Raw genomic sequence first — 22,257 nt, 5'->3', positions numbered from 1 at the left:
CCCTTCTACTCCAATCCATACCACTCCATTCCATTCCTGTCCACCCATTCCATTCCATTCTATCCCATTCTATTCCACTCTATTCCACTGCATTCAACTCCTCTCCTCTCCACTCCTTTCCATTCCATTCCATTCCATCCCATTCCATTCCGTTTCATTGCTTTCCATTCCACTCCACTCCAATCCATTCCTTTCTTTTGAAAGGATCACACTCAGTCACCCACAGTGGATTGCAGTGGCACAATTTCAGCTAGTATTTCATTTCACAATTCTTTCCATTCCATTCCATTCCACTCCGCTCTGCTGCACTCCACTCCACTCCATTCCACACCATTCCTCTCCACTCCATTCCATTCCACTCCATTCTGCACCACTCCCTTGCAGTCCAATCCATTCCATTCCAACCCATTCCATTCGACTCCATTCCACTCCACTCCCTTTCATTCCATTCCATCCCGATACATTCCACTAGATTCCACTCCACTCTACTCTATTCCACTACATTCCAGTCCACTCCACTCTTCTCCTTTGTATTCCATTCCATTGCATTCCACTGCATTCCAATTCATCCCATTCCATTCCATTCCATTGCATTCCAGTCCTATCCACTCCACTCCACACCCCTAAATTCCTTTCCATTCCATTCCATTCCATCTCAGTCCATTCCACTCCATTCCACTCCACTCCACTCCATTCCAGTCCTTTCTATTCCATTCCATTCCACTCCATTACATTCCATTCATTTCTTTCGAGAGGGTCTCACTCTGTAACCCAGGATGGAGTGCAGTGACAGAATATCAGCTCACATTTCATCTGACTATCCCATTCCATTGCATTGTATTCCACTGCATTCCAATTCATTCCATTGCATTCCATTCCATTCCGTTCCATTCCATTCCATTGCATTCCAGTTCACTGCACTCCACTCCACACCCCTCCTCCACTCCACACCCCTCCTCCACTCCACACCCCTCCTCCACTCCACACCCCTCCTGCACTCCAGTCCATTCAATTACATCCCATTCCATTCCACTCCATTCCACGCAACTCCACTCCACTCCACTTCACTCCACTCCATTCCATTCCATTCCATTCTACTCCATTCCTTGCCATTCCTTTCTTTCGACAGGATCTCATGCTGTCACCCAGGCTGGAGTGCAGTGGCACAATCTCAGTTCACATTTCATGTCATCATTCCATTCCATTCCATGCCATTCCATCTGACTCCACTCCACTGCACTCCACTCCACTTCATTCCATTCCACGGAAGTCCACTGCATTCCACTCCAATGCATTCCATTCCATTCCATTCCATACCACTCCATTCCTCTCCACTCCACTCCACTCCATGCCATTCCATCCCATTCTGTTCCACTGCATTAGACTCCAATCCACTCCACTCCTGTCTATTCCATTCCATTCCATCCCTTCCCATTCCACTCAATTCTAGTCCACTCCACTACACTTCACTCCACTTCAATCCACCCAACTCCACTCCAATCCACTCAACTCCACTACACTCCACTCCATTCCATTCCATTCCTTTCCACTCCATTACGTTACATTCCTTTCTTTCAACAGGATCTCACTCTGTCTGAGAGGTTGGAGTGCAGTGGCACAATCTCAGCTCACATTTAATATCTCCTACCATTCCATTCTACTCCTTTCCATTCCATTCCATTCAAGTCCACTCCACTCCACTAAACTCTCCTCCACTCCACTCCATTCCACTCCATTCCACTCCTCTTCTCTTCAGTCCACTGCCTTCAATTCCATCACATTACATTCCACTCCATTCCACTCCATTCCACTCCACTACCCTAAATTACATTTGACTCCATTACACTCCAGTCCACTCCGTTCCATTTCATTCCATTCCACTCTATTCCACTCCATTCCACTCCACTTTACTCCACTCCACCCCAGTCAATTCCATTCCAACCAATTGTATTCCACTCCATTCCACTTCACTCCATCCCACTCCTCTCCATTCCGTTCCAGTCCACTCCATTCCATTCCTCTCCATCCAATTACATGACATTCCAATCCATTCTATCCCATTCTATTCAACTATTCCACTCCAATCCACTCCACTAGATTCCATACCACTCCATCCCATTTCATTCCACTCTGTTCCACTCCACTCCACTCCACTCCTTTCCACTCCATTCCATTCCATTCCACTCCATTCCATTCCATTCCTTTCATTCGACAGTATCTCAGTCTGTCACCAGGCTGGAGTGCAGTGGCACAATCTCAGCTCATATTTCCTTTCACCATTTCATTCAATCGTATTCAGTTTTAATGCATTCCATTACATTCCTTTCCATTCCACTCCACTAAACTCCATTCCATTCCATCCCATTCCATTCCACTCCATTCCACTGCACTCCACTGCACTCCATTCCACTCCATTGCATTCCATGTCATTCCATCCCTTTCCATTCCACTCCATTCCACTCCATTCTGCTCCACTGCACTCGACTCCAATCCAATCCACTCCACTCAATTTCATTCCATCCTGTTCCATGCCACCCCATTCACTCCACTCCACTCCATTGCATTCCATTGCATCCCATTCCATTCCGCTCCACTCCACTCAACTCCAGTCCTTTCCGTTCTTTTCCATCCCATTCCATTACACTCCATTCTACTCCAATCCACTCCACTCCATTCCATTCCACTCCATCCCATTCAATGCCCTTCCAACCCATTCTATTCCACTCAATTCCTCTCCACTCCATTCCTCTCCTCTCCACTCCTTTCCATTCCAGTTAATTTTATTCCATTCAATTCAATTCCACTCCACTCCATTCCATTCCTTTCTTTTGAAAGGATCACACTCTCTCAACCACACTGTATTGCAGTTGCATAATTTCAGCTAACATTTCATTTCACCATTCTTTCCACTAAATTCCATTCCATTCCACTCTGCTCCACTCCACTCCACTCTGCTCCACTCCACTCCACTCCATTCCATTCCACTCCATTCTGCTCCACTCCCTTGCACACCAATCCATTCCATACCATCCAATTCCATTCCACTCCATTCCACTCCAATCCACTCAATTTCATTCCATTCCATCCCATTACATTCCACTAAATTCCACTCAACTATTCTCCATTCCACTCCACTGCACTCCACTCCACTCCACTCCAATCCACTCCACTGATTTCCATTCCATTCAAATCCACTGCATGCCTTTGTATTCCTTTCTTTGGACAGGATCTCACTGTTTACACAGGCTGCAATGTGCATGGAAAAAGGAACTATCTTCACATAAAAACTAGTGAGAAGCTTGCTGACAAACTTTCTGATGTGTGCATTCATCACACAGAGTTGAAACTTTCTTTTGATTGAGCAGTTTGGAAACAGTTATTTTTGTAGATTCTGCAAAGGTATATTTGGGAGGGCATTGAGGCCTATGTTCAAAAAGGAAATATCTTCACGTAAAAACGAAAAGGGAGTTTTCTGACAAACTTCTTTGTGATGTGCACATTCTTCTCACAGGGTTGAACCATTCTGTTTATTGAGCCGTTTGGAAACAGTCTTTTTGTAGAAAATCCAAAGGGATATCTGGGAACACGTTGGGGCAGATGGTGAAAAAGGAAATATCTTCACATAAAAAGTAGAAAGAAATTTTCTGAGTAACTCCTTTGTGACATGTGCATTCATCACACAGAAGTAAAAGTTTCTTCCCATTGAGCAGTTAGTTTTTAAGTGAAGATATTTCCGTTTTCACAAAAGACCTCAAACCGCCTACATATATCCCTTTGCAGATTCTATAAAAAGACTCCAAACGGCTTAAAGAAAGCCTCCACTCTGCGAGAGGAAAGCACACATCACAGAGAAGATTCTCAGAATGTTTCTGTCTAGTTTTATTTGTTGATACTCAATTTCTCACCATAGGCCTCAAACCACTCATAAATAACCCTTTGCAGATTCTACAAAAAGACTGTTTCCAAACTACTCAATCAAAAAAAAGGTTCAACTCTTTGAGGTGAATGAACACATCACAAAGAAGTTTCTCAGAAAGCTTCTGTCTAGTTTTTATTTGAAGATATTTCCTTTTTCAATATAGGTCTCAAAGCCCTCACAAATATCCCTTTACAGATTTTACAAAAAGACTATTCCAAAACTGCTCAACCTAAATAAAGCTTCAACTCTTTGAGATAAATGCACACATCACAAAGAAGTTTCTCAGAAAGCTTCCGTCCAGTTTTTATGTGAAGATACTCCCATTTTCACCATGTCTCAAAGCATTCAAATTATCACTTTGCAGATTCTACAAAAAGAAGACATTTTCCAACCTGCTCTATCTAAAGAAAGGTTCAACGCTGTGAGAAGAATGCATACATCAAAAAGAAGTTTCTCAGAATGCTTCTGTCTAGTTTTTATGTGAAGATATTTCCTTTTTCACCATAGGCCAAAAAGGGATCACAAATATACCTTTGTACATTCTACAAAAGGACTGTTTCCAAACTACTCAATCCAAAGATAGGTTCAGCTCTTTGGGATGAATGCACACATCACAACGAAGTTTCTCAGAATGCTTCTGTCTAGTTTTTGTGTGAAGATATTTCTTTTTTCACCATAGGCTTCAAAGGGCTCACAAATATCGCAAAGCAGATTCTACAAAAAGACTATCCAAACTGACCAATGAAAAGAAGACTTCAAATCTGTGAGATGAATGAGCACATCACAAAGAATTTTCTCAGAAAGCTTCTGTCTAGTTTTTATGTGAAGATATTTCCATTTTCACCATAGACCTGAAACCGTCTACAAATTTTCCTTTGCAGATTCTACAAAAAGACTGTTTCCAAACAGCTCAATCAAAAGAAAGGTTCAACCCTGTGTGATGAATGCACACATCACAAAGAAGTTTCTCTGAAGGCTTCTGTCTAGACGGTATTTGTGGGTATTTCCTTTTTCACAATAGGCCTCAAAAAGATCACAAATATCCCTTTGCATATTCTACAAAAAGACTGTTTCCAAACTACTCAATGAAAGAAAATTCAACTCTGTGAGATGAATGCACACATCACAAAGTGGTTTCTCAGAATGCTTCTGTCTAGTTTTTATATGAAGATATTTCCTTTTTTACCACATTCCTCAAACCACTCAAAATCATCCCTTTGCAGATTCTCCAAAAACACTGTTTCCAAACTGCTCAATCAAAAGAAAGATTGAACTCTTTGAGATGCATACACCCATCACAAAGAAGCTTCCCAGAAAACATGAGTCTAGTTTTTATGTGAAGATATTTCCTATTCACCATAAGCCTCAAAGCATTCACAAATATCACTTTGCAGGTTCTACGAAAAGACTGTTTCCAAACTGCTCAATCAAAAGAAAGTTTCAACCCTGTGAGATGAGTGCACACATCACAAAGAAGTTTTTCGGTAAGCTGCTGTCTACATTTTATTTTTCAATATTTCCTTTTTCACCATAAGACTCAAACTGATGAAACATATCACTTTGCAGATTCTACAAAAAGACGGTTTCAAACCTGCCCAATGAAAAGGAAAGTTCAACTCTCTGAGATGAATGCACACATCACAGAGAAGTCTCTCAGAATGCTTCTATCTAGGTTTTATGTGAAGATATTTCCTTTTTCACTGCAGACCTCAAACCGCTCATAAATATCCCTTTGCATATTCTAAAAAAAGACTATTTCCAACCTGATAAGTTGAAAAAAAGTTTCCACTCTTTGAGAAGAATGCACACATCACAAGGAAGTTTCTCAGAAAGCTTCTGTCTTGTTTTTATGTGAAGATATTTCCTTTTTCACCATAGGACTCAAAACGCCTTCAAATATCCCTTTATAGATTCTACAAAAAGTCTTTTTCCAAACTGCTCAATCAAAACAAAGGTTCAACTCTGTGAGATGAAAGCACACATCTCAGAGAACTTTCTCAGAAAGCTTCTGTAAAGTTTTTATATAAAGATATTTCCTTTTTCACCACGGGCCTCAAAGAGCTCAAAAATGTCTCCTTACAGATTCTTCAAAAAGACGGTTTTTGAATTGATGAATCAAAACAAATGTTCAACTCTGCGAGATGAATGCGCACATCCTAAAGAAGTTTCTCAGAAATCTTCTTTATAGGTTTAGGTGAAGATATTTCCTTTTTCACCATAAGCCTGAAAGCATTCACAGATATCACTTTGCAGATTGTACAAAAAGACTGTTTAAAAACTGCTCAATCAAAACAAGAATTCAACTATGTGAGACGAATGTACACATCACAAAGAAGTTTCTCAGAAAGCTTCTGTTTAGATTTTATTTGCGGATAATTCCTTTTTCACTGTAGGTTTCAAACTGCTCACAAATATTCCTTGCAGTTTCTAAAAAAGACTGTTTCCAAACGACTCAATCAAAAGTGAGGTTCAACTCTGTGAGATGAACACACACATCACAAAGAAGTTTCTCAGGAAGCTTCTGTCTAGTTTTTATGTGAAAATAATTCCTTTTTCAACATAGGCCTCAATGGGCTCACAAATATCCTCATGTAGAGTCTACAAAAAGACGTTTCCAAACTACTCAATCAACAGGAAGATTCAAGTCTGTGAGATGAATGCACACATCACAAAGAAGTTTCTCAGAGAGCTTCTGTCTAGATATTATTTGAGGATATTTCCTTTTTCACCATAGGCCTCAAAGGGCTCACAGATATCCCTTTGCAGATTCTACAAAGACACTGTTTTCAAACTGCTCAATCTAAAGAGGGGTTCAACACTGTAAGCTGAAGGCACACATCACAAAGAAGTTTCTCAGAATGCTTCTTTCTAGTTTTTATTTGAATATATTTCTTTTTCACCATAAGCCACAAAGCGTTCCAAATATCCACTTTCAGATTCTACAAAAAGCGTCTTTCTAAACTGGTCAATCAAAAGATAGGTTCAATTCTGTGAGATGAATGGACACATCACAGAGAAGTTTCTCAGGATGCTTCTGTCTCGTTTTTATGTGAAGATACTACCTTTTCCAACATAGGCCTCAAAGCACTCCAAATATCCAATTGCAGTTTCTACAAAAACAGTGTTTCACAACTGAAAAATCAAAAGAAAGGTTCATCTCTGTGAGATGAATGCACACATCACAAAGAAGTTTCTCAGAGTGCTTTTGTGTACTTTTTAAGTGAAGATATTTCCTTTTTCACCATAGGCCTCAAAGTGCTGCAAATACTCACTCGCAGATTGTACAAAAAGAGTGTTTCAACACTGCTCAATAAAGAGAAATATTCATCTCTGTGAGATGAATGCACACATCACAAAGAAGTTTCTCAGAATGCTCCTGTTTAGTTTTTATGTGAAGATATTTCCTTTTCCACTGTAGACACCAAGGCATTCCAAACATCCACTTGCAGATTCTACAAAAGGACTGTTTCAAAACTGCTCAATCAAAAGAAGGATTCAACTCTCAGGGATGAATGCACACATCACAAACAAGTTTCTCAGAATGCTTCTGTCCAGTTTTTGTGTGAAGGTATTTGCTTTTCCACTCTAGGCCACAAAGTGTTCCAAATATCCACTTAAAGATTCTACAGTAAGAGTGTTTCAAAACTGCTCAATCAAAAGAAGGTTTCATCTCTGTGAGTTGAATGCACACATCACAAATAAGTTTCTCAGAATGCTACTGTCTGGTATTTATTTGAAGATATGTCCTTTTCCACCATAGGCCTCCATCTGCTCCAAATATCCATTTGCAGATACTACATAAAGAGTGTTCCAAAAATGCTCTATCAAAAGAAAGGGTCAACTCTGTGAGTTCAATGCACACATCAAAAGGGAGTTTCTCAGAATGCTTCTGTTTAGTTTTTGTGTGCAGATATTTCCTTTTCCACCATAGTCCCCAAAGTGCTCCAAACATCCACATGCAGATTCTACAAAAAGTGTGTTTCAAAACTGCTCAATCAAAATAAACTTTCAACTCTGTGAGATGAACACTGACATCACAAAAAAGTTTCTCAGAAAGCTTCCGTCTAATTTTTATATGAAGATATTTCCTTTCCCACCATAGGGCTCAGAGCGCTCCAAATATCCACTTGCAGATTCTACCAAAAGAGAGTTTGAAAACTGCTCAATAAATAGAAAGTTTAAACTCTGTGAGATGAATGCAAAGATCAAAAAGAAGTTTCTCAGAATGCTTCTGCCCAATTTTCATGTGAAGATATTTCCTTTTCCACCGTATGCCTCAAAGCGCTCCAAATATCCACCTGCCGATTCTACAAAAGTGTGTTTCAAAACTGCTCAATCAAAAGAATGTTTCAACTCTCTGAATTGAATGCACTCATCACAAATAATTTTCTCAGAATGTTCCTGTCTAGTATTAATGTGAAGATATATCCTTTTCCACCATATGCCTCAATCCACTCCAAATATCAACATGAAGATATTACAAAAAGAGTGTTTCAAAACTGATCCATCAAAAGAAATGTTCAACTCTGAGAGCTGAATGCACACATCACAAACAATTTTCTCAGATTGCTTCTGTGTAGTTTTTATGTGAAGGTATTTTCTTTTACACTATAGGCCCCAAAGTGCTTGTAACATTCACATGGAGATTCTACAAAAAGAGTGTTTCAAAATTGGTCAATCAAAAGTAAGGTTCAACTCTGTGAGATGAATGCACACATCACAAAGAAGTTTCTCAGAAGGCTTCGGTCTAATTTTTATGTGAAGATATTTCCTTTTCCATCATAGGCTTCAAAGCTCTCCAAATATCCACCTGCAGATTCTACAGAAGAGTGTTTCAAAACTGCTGAATCAAAAGAAATGTTCAACTCTCTGAGATGAACGCACACATCATTAGGATGTTTGTCAGAATGCTTCTGTCTAATCTTTATATGAAGAAATTTCCTTTTCAAACATTGACCACAAAGTTCTCCTAATATCCACTTGCAGATTCTACAAATAGAGTGTTTATAAACTGCTCAGTCAAAAGGAAGGTTCAACTCTGTGAGATGAAAGCACACATCACAAAAAAGGTTCTCAGAATGCCTCTGTCTAGTTTTTATGTGAAGATATTTCCTTTTCCTCCACGGGCCTCAAACTCTCCAAATATCCAATTGCGGGTTCTACAAAAAGAGTGTTTTAAAACTGCTCTACCAAAATAAAGGCTCAAGTCTGTGAGCTGAATGCACACATCACAAAGAAGTTTCTCAGAATGCCTCGGTCTAATTTTTATGTGAAGATATTTTCTTTTCCACCACAGGCCTCAAAGCCCTCCAAATATCCACCTGCAGATTCTACAGAAGAGTGTTTCAAAACTGCTCAATAAAAACAAATGTTCAACCCGGTGAGATGAAAGGACACATCACTAGGATGTTTCTCAGAATGCTTCTGTCTAATATTTATATGAAGATATTTCCTTTTCAAACATTGACCTCAAAGATCTATAAATATCCACTTGCAGATTCAACAAATAGTGTGTTTAAAAACTGCTCAGTCAAAAGAAAGGTTCAACTCTGTGAGATGAACACACACATCACAAAAAAGTTTCTCAGAATGCTTCTGTGTAGTTTTTATGTGAAGATATTTCCTTTTCCTCCAAGGGCCTTAAACTCTCCAAATATCCAATTGCATGTTCTACAAAAAGAGTGTTTTAAAACTGCTCAATCAAAATAAAGGTTCAACTCTGTGAGATGAATGCACACATCACAAAGAAGTTTCTCAGAATGCATCTGTCTAGTTTTTACATGAAGATATTTCCTTTTCCACCATAGCCCTCAAAGCTACCCAAATATCCACTTGCAGATTCTACAAAAAGAGTGTTTCAACACTGTTTAAATAAAAGAAATGTTCAACTCTGTGGGATGAATCCACATGTCACAAAGAAGTTTCTCAGAATCCATCTGTCTTGTTTTAATGTGAAGATATTGCCTTTTCCAGTAAAGGTCACAAATCACGCAAAATATCCACTTGCAGATTCTACTAAAACTGTGTTTAAAAACTGCTCAATCAAAAGAACAATTCAAAGTTGTGAGTTGAATCCACGCATAACAAAGAAGTTTCTCAGAATGCTTCTGTGTAGTTTTTATGTGAGGATATTTCCTTTTCCACAATAGGCCTCAAAGAGCTCCAAGTATCCCCTTCAGATTCTACAAAAAGAGTGTTTCCAAACTGTTCAATCAAAAGAAAAGTTCAACTCTGTGACATGAATGCACACATCACAAAGAAGTTTCTCTGAAGGCTTCAGTGTAGTTTTTCTCTGAAGATATTTCCTTATCCAAAATCGGCCAGCGACGGCTCTAAATATCCACTTGGAGATACTACAAAAAGAGAGTTTCATAACAGTTCAATCAAAAGATAGTTTCAAATCTGTGAGTTGAAAGCACACATCACAAAGAAATTTCTCAGAATGCTTCTTTGTAGTTTCTTTGTGGAGATATTTCCTTTTCCACCACAGGCCATAAGCAGTCCAAATATCCACTTGCAGATTCTACAAAAAGAGTGTTTCCAAACTGTTCAATCTAAAGAAATGTTCCACTATGTGAGATGAATGCACACATCACAAAGTGATTTCTCAGAATGCTTCTGTGTAGTTTGAAGGTGAAGATATTTCCTCTTCCACAATAGGCATAAAAGCGCTTCAGATATCCACTTGCATATTCTACAAAAAGTGTTTCTAAACTGCTCAATCAAAAGAAACGTTTAACTCTGTGAGATGAATGCACACATCACACGAAGTTTCTCAGAATGCTTCTTTGTAGTTTTTCTATGAAGATGTTACCTTTTCCACCATAGGCCTAAAATCACTCCAAATTTCCAACGGCATATCCTACAAAAAGACTGTTTAAAAACTGCTCAATCAAAAGAAAGTGTCAACTGTCTGAGATGAATGCACACTTCACAAGAAATGTCTCAGAATGCTTCTGTGTTGTTTTTATGTGAATATATTACCTTTTCTGCAAAAGGCCTCAAAGGCTTCAAATATCCACTTGCAGATACCATAAAAAGAGTGTTTCAAAAGTGCTCCATCAAAAGAAAGGTTCAAATCTGGGAAATGAATGCACACATCACAAAGAAGTTTCTCAGCATACTTCTGTGTAATTTTTATGTGAAGATATTTCCTTTTCCAAAATAGGTCACAAAAGTCTCCAAATATCCATTGCAGATTCTACAAAAGGAGAGATTGAAACTGCCGAATCAAAAGATAATTTCAACTCTGTGAGTTGAATGCACACATCAAAAAGAAGTTTCTCAGAATGTTTTTTCTGTTTTTTATGTGAAGATATATCCTTTTCCACCATAGACCACAAAACTCTCCTAACATCCACTTGCAGATTCTCCAAAAAGAGTGTTTCCAAATTGCTCAATCAAAATAAAGGTTCAACTGTGTGAGATGAAAGCACAAATCACAAAGAAGTTTCTCATAATGCTTCTATGTAGTTTTTCTGTGAAGATATTTCTTTTTCCACAATAGGCCTTAAAGTTCTCCAGATATCCACTTGCAGATTTTTAAAAAGACTGTTTCAAAACTACTCAATCAAATGAAATTTTCAACTCTGTCAAATGAATGAACACATCACAAAAAGGTTTCTCAGAATACTTCTGTGTAGTTTTCATATGAAGATATTTCCTTTTCCACCATATGCCACAAAGGGCTCCAAATATCCACTTGCAGATTCTACAAAAAGAGAGTTTCAAAACTGCTTTATCAAAAATAGGTTCAACTCTGTGAGTTGAATGCACACATCACAAAAAATTTATCAGAATGATCCTGTGTAGTTTTTCTGTTATTTCCTTTTCCAAAATAGGCCAGAAAGGTCTATAGATATCCACTTTCAGATTCTGCAAAAAGAGATATTCAAAACTGCTCAATGAAAAATAGTTTCAACCCTGTGAGTTGAGTGCACACATCAGAAAGAAGTTTCTCATAATGCTTCTGTGTACTTTTAAGGTGAAGATATTTCCTTTTCCACCATAGGCCTCAAAGCCCTCCAAATTTCCACTTTCAGATTCTACAAAAACAGTGTTTACAAACTGCCAAATCAAAGGAAAGGTTCAACTCTGTGAGATGAGTGCACACATCACAAAGAAGTTTCTCAGAATGCTTCTGTGTTGTTTCTACGTGAAGATGTTTCCTTTAACACCATAGACGGAAAAGGGCTCTAAATATCCGCTTGCAGATACTACAAAAAGAGATTTTCAATACTGCTCTATTAAAAGATAGGTTGAACTCTGTGAGTTGAATGCACACATCACAAGGAGTTTCTCAGAATGCTTCTGTGTAGTTTTTATGTGAGGATATTTCCTTTTCCACAATAGGCCTCAAAGGGCTCCAAATATCCACTTGCAGATTCTACAAAAAGAGTGTTTCCTAACTGTTCAATCAAAAGAAATGTTCACATCTGTGAGATTGATGCACACATCACAAAGTAGTTTCTCAGAAGGCTTCTTTGTAGATTTTCTGTGAACTTATTTCCTTTTCCAAAATAGGCCAGAAAGGGCTCCAAATATGCATATGCAGATTCTACAAACAGAGTGTTTCAAAAGTGCACATTTAAAAGAGATGTTCAACCCTGTGAAATGAATGCACACATTACAAAGAAGTTTCTCAGAAGGCTTTTGTATAGTTTTTAAGTGAAGATATTTCCTTTTCCAAAATAGACCACAAAGGGCTCCAAATATCCACTTGCAGATTCTTCAAAAAGAGAAATCCAAAACTAGTCAATCAAAAGAAAGGTTCAACTATGTGAGATGAATGCACACATTGCAAAGAATTTTCTGAAAATGTTTCTGTGTTTTTTTTTTGTGAAAATATTTCCTTTTCCACCATAGGCTGTAAAGGGCTCCAAGTATCAACTTGCAGATTCTACAAAAGTGACTTTCAAGCTGCTCTATCAAAAGTGAGTTTCAACCCTGTGAGTTGAATGCACACATCACAAAGAAGTTTCTCAGAATGCTTCTTTGTAGTTTTTATGTGAAAGCATTTCCTTTTCCACTATAGGCCTCAAAGCATTCCAAATATCCACTTGCAGATTCTACAAAAATTGTGTTTCCAAAATGATGAATCAAAGAAAGTTTCAACTCTGTGAGTTGAATGCACACATCACAAAGGAGTTTCTCACAATGCTTCTGTGTAACTTTTAGTGAAGATATTTCCTTTCCACAATAGTCCGCAAAGGCTCCAAATACACACTTGCAGATTTTACAAAAAGAGAGTTTCCAAACTACTTTATCAAATGATAAGTTCAACTCTGTGAGTTTAACCACACCTCACAATTAAGTTTGTCAGAAAGCTTCTGGGTAGTTTTTATCTGAAGATATTTCCTTTTCCACTATAGTCCTCAAAGCACTACAAATATCTCCTTGCAGATTCTACAAAAATAGTGTTTCAAAATTGCTCACTCAAAAGAAATCCTCAACACTGTGAAATGAATGCACACATCACAAAGAAGTTTCTCACAATGCTTCTGTGTAGTATTTATGTGAAGGCATTTCTTTTTCCTCAATAGGCTTCAAAGCACTCAAAATATCCACTTGCAGATTTTACAAAAAGAGTGTTTCAAAGCTGTTCAATCAAAAGAAATGTTCAGCTCTGTGAGCTGAATGCACACATCACAAAGAAATTTCTCAGAATGTTTCTATGTAGTTTTTATGTGAAGATACTTCCTTTTCCACAACAGGCCTCAAAGCACTCCAAATATCCACATGCAGTTTCTACAAAATGAATGTTTCAAGACTGCTCAATCAAAAGAAAGTTTCAATTCTGTGAGATGAATGCACACATAACCATGAAGTTTCTCAGAATGCTTCTGTGTAGTTTTTATGTGAACATATTTCCTTTCCCACCATAGGCTGCAAAGGGCTCCAAATAACAACTTGCAGATTCTACAAAAAGAGAGTTTTGAAACTGCTCATTCAAAAGATATTTTCAAATCTGTGAGTTGTATGCACACATCATAAAGAAGTTTCTCAGAATGCTACTGTGTAGTTTTTATAAGGAGAAATTTCCCTTTCAACAGTAGGCCTCAAAGTGCTCCAAATATCCTCTTGGAAATTCTACAAAAAGAGTGTTTCAAAACTGCTCAATCAACTGGAAAGTTCAACTATATGAGGTGAATGCACACTTCACAGAGAAGTTTCAAAGAATGCTGCTGTTAGTATTTATGTGAAGATATTTCCTGTTCCACCATAAACCTCAATGCTCTCCAAATATCCTCTTGCAGAATCTGCAAAAAGAGTTTTTAAAAAATGCTCAATCAAATGAAAGGCTGAACTATGTGAGATGAATGCACACATCACAAAATATTTCTCAGAATGTTACTGTGTAAGTTTTATGTGAACTTATTTCCTTTTCCGAAATATGGCGGAAAGGGCTCCAAATATCCACTTGCAGATTCTACGAAAAGAGATTCAAAACTGCTCAATCAAAGCATAGGTTCAACAATGTGAGTTGAATGCACACATCACAAAGAAGTTTCTCAGAATGCCTCTGTGTAGTTTTTATGTGAAGATATTTCCTTTTCCACCATAGGCCTCACATTGCTCCAAATATCCAATTGCAGATTCTGCAAAAAGAGATTTTCGAAACTGCTCAATCAAAAGAAAGTTTCACCTCTGTGAGATGAATGCACACATCATCAAGAAGTTTCTCAGAATGCTTCTGTGTAGTTTTTATGTGAAGATATTTCCTTTTCCACAATAGGCCTGAAAGTGCTCCAAATATCCACTTGCAGATTCTACAAAAAGACTGTTTCAAAACTGTTCAATCAAATGAAAAGCTCAACTCTGTGAGATGAATGCACTCATCACAAAGAAGTTTCACAGAATGCTTCTGTGTAGCTTTTATGTGAAGATATTTCCTTTCTGACCATAGGCTGCAAAGGGCTCCAAATATCCACTTGTGGATTCAACAAACAGAGTTTCAAAACTGCTCTATCATAAGATATTTTCAACTCTGTTGGTTGAATGCAGACATTACAAAGTAGTTTCTCCTAAAGCTTATGTGTATTTTTTATGTCAAGATATTTTCTTTTCCACCATAGGCCTCAAAATGCTGTAAATATCCTCAAGTTTCTATTCCATTCCATTCCAGTCCACTCCATTCCATTCTAGTCCACTCCTTTCCATTCCATTCCACTGCACTACACTCCACTCCATTCCACTCAATTCCATTGCACTTCACTCCACTCCATTCCATTCCACTCCATTCCAATCCATTCCTATCCACTCTATTCCACTCCACTCTATTGTATTCAGTTTCACTCCTCTCCACTCCGTTCCAGTCCACTCCATTCCACACCACTCCACTCCATTCGATTCCACTCCACTCCTCTACACTCCACTCTTTTCAATTTCACACCATTCCATTCCACTGAACTCCACTCCATTCCACTCCAATCCACCGCACACCATTCCACTCCATTCAATTCCACTCCATTCCACTCCACTCCACTCCATTCCAGTGCACTCTATTGCATTTCATTTCACTCCACTCCACTCCAATCCATTACACTACAATCCATTCTTTTCCATTCCACTCCATTTCACACCACTCCACTCCATTCCACTCCACTCCACTGCATTCCACTTAACTGCTCTCCATTCCTTTCCGTTCCATTCCAATCCACTGAATTCCAATGCATTCCTCTCCATTCCACCACACTCCACTAAATTCCATGCCATTCCACTCCATTCCATTCCATTCCATTCCAGTCCAATACATTAAAGTTCAATCCACTCCATTCCACTCCACTTCACTCCACTTCACTCCACTCAACTCAACTCCATTCCATTCCATTCCAATGCATTCCATTCCATTCCATTCCTCTCCACTCCTCTCCAAACCATTCCATTGAACTCGATTCCACTGCAGTCCATTCCATAACACTCCATTCCATTCCATTCCAATCCATTCCACTCCACTTCACTCCAATCCACTCCAATCCATTCCATTCCATTCCGTTCCACTTCATTATAATCCAAACCATTCAATTCCACTCCAATCCATTCCATTGCACTCTACTCCACTCCACTACACTCCATTCCACTCCACTCCTTTCCACTCCACTCCATTCCACTCCACTCCATTCCATTCCATTCCATTCCATTCCACTACACTCCATGCCACTGCACTCCATTACATTCAATTCCATACCATTCCACTTCATTCCATTCCATTCTACTCCACTCCACTACATTCCTCTCCATTCCAGTACATTCCACTGAATTAGGCTCCAATCCACTCCATTCCATTCCACTACACTCCATTCCACTCATCTCCAATCCACTCCACTACAATATACTCCATTCCATGCCATTCCATTCCACTGCACTCCATTTCACTGCATTCCACTCCATTCCATTCCATTCCATTCCTCTGCACTCAAATCCACTCCAAACCATCCCATTCCATTCCACTCCTCTCCATTCCATTCAGTTGCAGTCCACTCCACTCCACTCCACTTTATTCCACTCCACTCCATTCCACTCCACTCCACTTCATTCCACTCTATTCCATTCCACTCCTTTCCATTCCACTCTACTACATTGTATTCCACTCCAATCAATTCTATTCCATTCCATTGCATTCCATATATCTCCATTCCTCTGCACTGCACTCCATTCAACTCCTCTCCACTTCATTCCTTTCCATTCCATTCCACTCCAGTTCATTGCAATCCACTCCATTCCACTCCACTTCACTCCATTCCATTACATTCTACTCCAGTCCATTGCATTCCACTCCATTCCTCTCCACTCCACTGCACTACGTTCCATTATATTTCATTCCATTCCACTACAATCCACTGCACTCTACTCCATTCAAGTCCACTCCACTCCGTTCCACTCCACTCCACTCAACTGCATTCCATTCCATTCCATTCCATTCCTCTCCACTGCATTCCATTCCACTCCACTCCATTCCTTTCCATTTCCTTCCACTGAACTCCACTCCACTCCAGTCCACTCCATTCCACAACATTCCACTCCATTGCACTCCACTCCATTCCACTCCACTGCATTCCACTCCATTCCATTCCACTCCATTACATTCCACGCCATTCCACTCCACTCCACTCGACTCCACTCCACTCCATTCCATTCCACTCCACTCCATTCCATTCCACTCTACTCCATTACATTCCATTCCATTCCACTGAATTCCACTCCACTCCATTGCACTCCATTCCTCTCCATTCCAGTCCACTAAGCTTCACTCCATTACATTCCATTCCACTCTACTCCATTACCTTCCATTCCATTCCACTGAATTCCACTCCACTCCATTGCACTCCATTCCTCTCAATTCCAGTCCACTAAGCTTCACTCCATTACATTCCATTCCACTGCACTCCACTTCACTCTATTCCATTAAAAAACATTCCCTTCCACTCCATTCCATTCATGTCCACTCCAATCCACTGCATGCCATTCACATCCACTCCATTCCATTCCACTCCATTCCATTCCTTTCCACTCACTTCCACTTCACTTCATTCCATTTAATTTCACTCCACTCCACTCCATTCAACTCCACTTCATTCCTTTCCACTCCATTACAATCCTTTCCATTCCATTCCAATCCATTCCACTCCATTCCACCCCATTCCATTCCATTCCACTCCATTCATGTCCATTCCACTCCATTCTACTCCACTGCACTCCATTACACTCCATTACCCACCATTCCACTGCATTTGATTCCACTACGTTCAAGTCCACTCCACTTCAGTCCATTACACTCCACTCCACTCTACTCACTTCCCTTCCACTCCATTCACATTACTCCTTTACACTCCACTCCACTCCATTCCATTCCACTACATTCCATTCTTCTCTATTCCACTCCACTCTATTCTTTCCATTCCATTGCATTCCATTCCATTCAATTTCATTCCAATACACACCATTCCACTCTAATCCACTCCATTCCATTTATCTCCATGGCACTCCACTCCACTCCATTCCACTCCCCTAAATTGCAATCCACTCCATTCCATTCCCTCCATTCCATTCCACTGCACACCACTTCATTCCACTCCACTGCACTCCTTTCCACTCCACCTCACTCCTTTCCACTCCACTCCACACCATTCCATTCCATTCCATTCTATTCAATTCCACTCTACTCCACTCAACTCCACTCCATCCATTTCATTCCATTCCTTTCCATTCCATTCCATTGCATTCCATTCCATTCCACTCAACTCCATTTCACTCTACTCCATCCACTCTGCTCCATTCAATTCCATTCCATTCCACTCCATTCCATTCCACTCCACTCCGTTCCAGTACACCCCACTTAATATCACTCCACACCACCCCAATCCACTCGTGTCCACTCCACTCCAATCAATTGCATTCCATTCCACTCGAATACACTCCACTCCTCTCCATTCCATTCCACTCCAATCCACTCTACTAAATTCCATTCCATTGAACCCATTCCTTTCCACTCCAACCCATTCCATTCCTCTCCATTCCAGTGCAATCCACTGCACTCCTGTCCACTCCATTCCTTTCAACTCCACACCACCCCACTAAAACCCATTCCACTACATTCCAATACATTCCACTGTATTCCGCTTCACTCCACTCCATTCCAATCCACTCCATTCCATTCCATTGCATTCCCTTCTATTCCATTCTACTCCAGTCCATTCCACTCCACTCTGTTCTATTCCATTCCATTCAACTCCATTCCACTACACTCCACTCCATTCCACTATAATCCACTTCATAGGTTTTCATTCCATTCCACTCAAATCCATTCCACATCACTCCAGCCCATTCCACTCCACTCCATTCCATTCCGCTCCTCTCCATTCCAGTTCACTCCAATCCATTCCACTCCACTCCACTCCATTCCACTGAAATCCCTTCCATTTCATCCCATTCCACTACACTCCTTTCCATACCAGTCCACTCCATTCAATTCAATTCCATTCCATTCCACTGCACTCTAGTAAACTCCACTCCATTCCACTCCATTCCAATGCATTCCATTCCACTCCATTCCACTCGACTCAATTCCATTCCATTCCACTCCAATCTACTCCACTCCATTCCACTCCACTCCATTCCACTCCACTCCAGTCCATTCCACTCCGATCCACTCCACTCCAATCCACTCCACTCCACACCTCTGCATTTCACTGCATTCCACGCCATTCCATTGCTCACCATTCTACTCCACTCCATTCCTTTAAATTCCACTTCTCTCCACAGTACTCCACTCCATTCTATTCCTATTCATTCCATTTTATTTGACTCCATTCCATTCCATTCCACTCCAATACACTCCAGTGCATTCCACTCCTTTCCACTCCATTCCTCTCCATTCCACTCCATTCCACTCCACTCCACTGTATCCCATTCAATTCCAGCCCATTCCATTCCACTCCACTACACTCCATTCCATCCCATTCCACTCTATTACAGTCAATTCCTCTCAATTCCACTCTATTCCACTCCTCTCCATTCAATTCCATTCCACTCCATTCCATTCCAATACTTTCCATTCACACCATTCGTCCCCAATCCCCTCCATTCCTCCACACTACAATCCATTCCATTCCATTTCACACCATTCCCCTCCACTCCTTTCCACTCTACTCCATTGCACTGCACTCCATTCCATTTCATTCCATTCCACTCCACTCCATTCCACTTCATTACACTCCATTTCATTCCATTCCGTTCCATTCCATTCCATTCCACTGCATTAGATTCCATCCCACTCCATTCCAGTCCACTACACTCCATTCCACTCAACTCCACTCCACTCCACTCCATTCCATGGCATTCCATTCCACTCCACTCCATTCCATTCCTTTCCACTGCATTCCTTTCCATTCCATTCCACCCCACTACACTCAAACCCACTCCGTTCCATCCTATTCCATGACATTCCGCTCTATTCCATTCCATTGCATTCCATTCCACTCCAGTCCAGTCCCTTCCACTCCAGTCCACTCCATGACACTCCACTCCACTCCATTCAATTTCATTCCATTCCACTCCATTCCATTCCATTCCACCTTAATCCATTCCAATCCACTCCACTTCCATCCACTCCATTCCATTCCATTCCATCCAACTCCATTCCTCTCCACTCTACTCCATTCAAATCCACTCCCATCCATTCCATTACATTCCATTCCACTTCACTCCATTCCTCTATACCCCAATCCACTCCACTCCACTCCATTCCATTCCATTCCATTCCGTTCCACTCCATTCCATTCCACTCCACTCCAATCCATTCCACTCCACTCCATTTCATTCCATTCCAATCCACACCACTGAATTCCAATCCATTCTATTCCACCACTCCCCATTCCATTCCAGTCCATTCCCTCCCACTACACTCCATTCTACTCCACTCCACTTCACTCTACTCTACTCCATTCCATGACATTGCATTCCTTTCCACTACATTCCATTCTATTCCACGCATTCAATTCCATTCCGCTCCACTCCACTACACTCCACTCCAGTAAATTCCACTCCACTCCACTCCCCTCCACTCTTGTCAATTGCACTCCATTCCATTCCATTCTATTACACTCCACTCCAGTAAATTCCACTCCACTCCACTCCCCTCCACTCCTATCAATTGCACTCCATTCCATTCCATTCTATTACACTCCACTCCATTCCATTCCATTCCACTCCACTCGATTCCACTCCATTCTGTTCCACTCCATTGCACTCCACTCCACTGAATTCCATTTCACTCCACTTGACTCCACTCTATTCCGTTCCACTACATTGCACTCCACTCCATTCAATTCCATTCCATTCCATTCCAACGATTTCCATTGATTCCAATCCATTCCATTCCACTACACTCTATTCTACTCCACTCCACTCCACTCTACTCCATTCCACGTCATTGAATTCCATTTCACAACTTTCCATTCTATTCCACGGAATTCCATTCCATTCCATTCCACTCCCCTCCAATCCAGTAAATTCCACTCCAGTCCAATCCACTCTATTCCAGTCAATTACACTCCATTCCATTCCATTCCATTCCACTACACTCCGTTCCATACCATTCCACTCCAGTCGACTCCACTCAATTCCATTCCACTCCACTCCACTTGACTCAACTCCATTCCATGCCACTCCATTGCTCTCCACTCCACTCCATTCTACTTCATTTCATTCTATTCCACTCCATTCCATTCCATTTCATTAAATTACGTTCCCTTCCACTCCATTCCACTACTTTTCCTTCAATTCCATTCCTTTCCTCTCTGTTCCACTCCACTCCACTCCACTCCCCTCCTCTACACTCCATTCCATCCCACTCCATTACATTCCACTCCATTCCACTCCAAACCTCTCCATTCCTCTTCACTCCATTCCATTCAATTTCACTCCACTCCAGTCTATGCCACTGCACCCCACGCTAGTCCATTCCACTCCATTCCACTCCACTCCATTCCATTCCATTCCATTGCAGTCCATTTCTTTCCATTCTACTGTCCTACATTACACTTCGCTGCATTCCACTCCACTCCATTCCATTCCATTCCATTCAACTCCGTTCCACTCTATTCCATTCCATTCCATTCCACTCGAATCCTTTCCATTCCATTGCATTCCACTCCACTCCATTCCTCTCCACTCCACTCCATTCCACTCTACTCCATTACATTACATTACATTCATTTAAACTCCATTCCATTCCACTTCACTCCATTCTAGTCCACTGCACTCCCATGCATTCCATTGCATACCATTCCATTTCATACCACTAAACTCCACTTCATTCCACTCCACTCCATTCCATTCCATTCCATTCCATTCCCTTCCCTTCCCTTCCGTTCCATTCCCATCCCTTCCATTCCATTCCATTTCCTTCCATTCCACTCCATTCCATTCCATTCCATTCCAGTCCAATCCACTCCATTCCAATCCATTCTACTCCACCCTATTCCATTCCATTCCAATCCAATCCACTCCATACCATTCCACTACATTCCACTCCCCTCCATTCCATTCCAATCCAATCCACTCCATACCATTCCACTACATTCCACTCCCCTCCATTCCATTCTATTCCTTTTCATTCCACTCAACTCCACTCCACTCCACTCCTTTCCATGCCATTGCATTCCACTCCAGTCCATTCCGTTCCATTCCTCTCCATTCAATTCCATTCCACTCCACGCTACTCTACTCCAATCGAATCCATTCCTCTCCTCTCCACGGCACTCCATTCTATTCCATACCTGTCCATTCCATTCCATTCCTCTCCATTCCATTCCATTCCACTCTACTCCATTCCACTC

The sequence above is a fragment of the Pongo pygmaeus genome, chromosome 9 (assembly GCF_028885625.2).
Source record: "Pongo pygmaeus isolate AG05252 chromosome 9, NHGRI_mPonPyg2-v2.0_pri, whole genome shotgun sequence".
Lineage (NCBI taxonomy): Eukaryota > Metazoa > Chordata > Mammalia > Primates > Hominidae > Pongo > Pongo pygmaeus.
The sequence above is the reverse complement of the archived record's forward strand: the minus strand, read 5'-3'. Positions refer to the sequence as shown.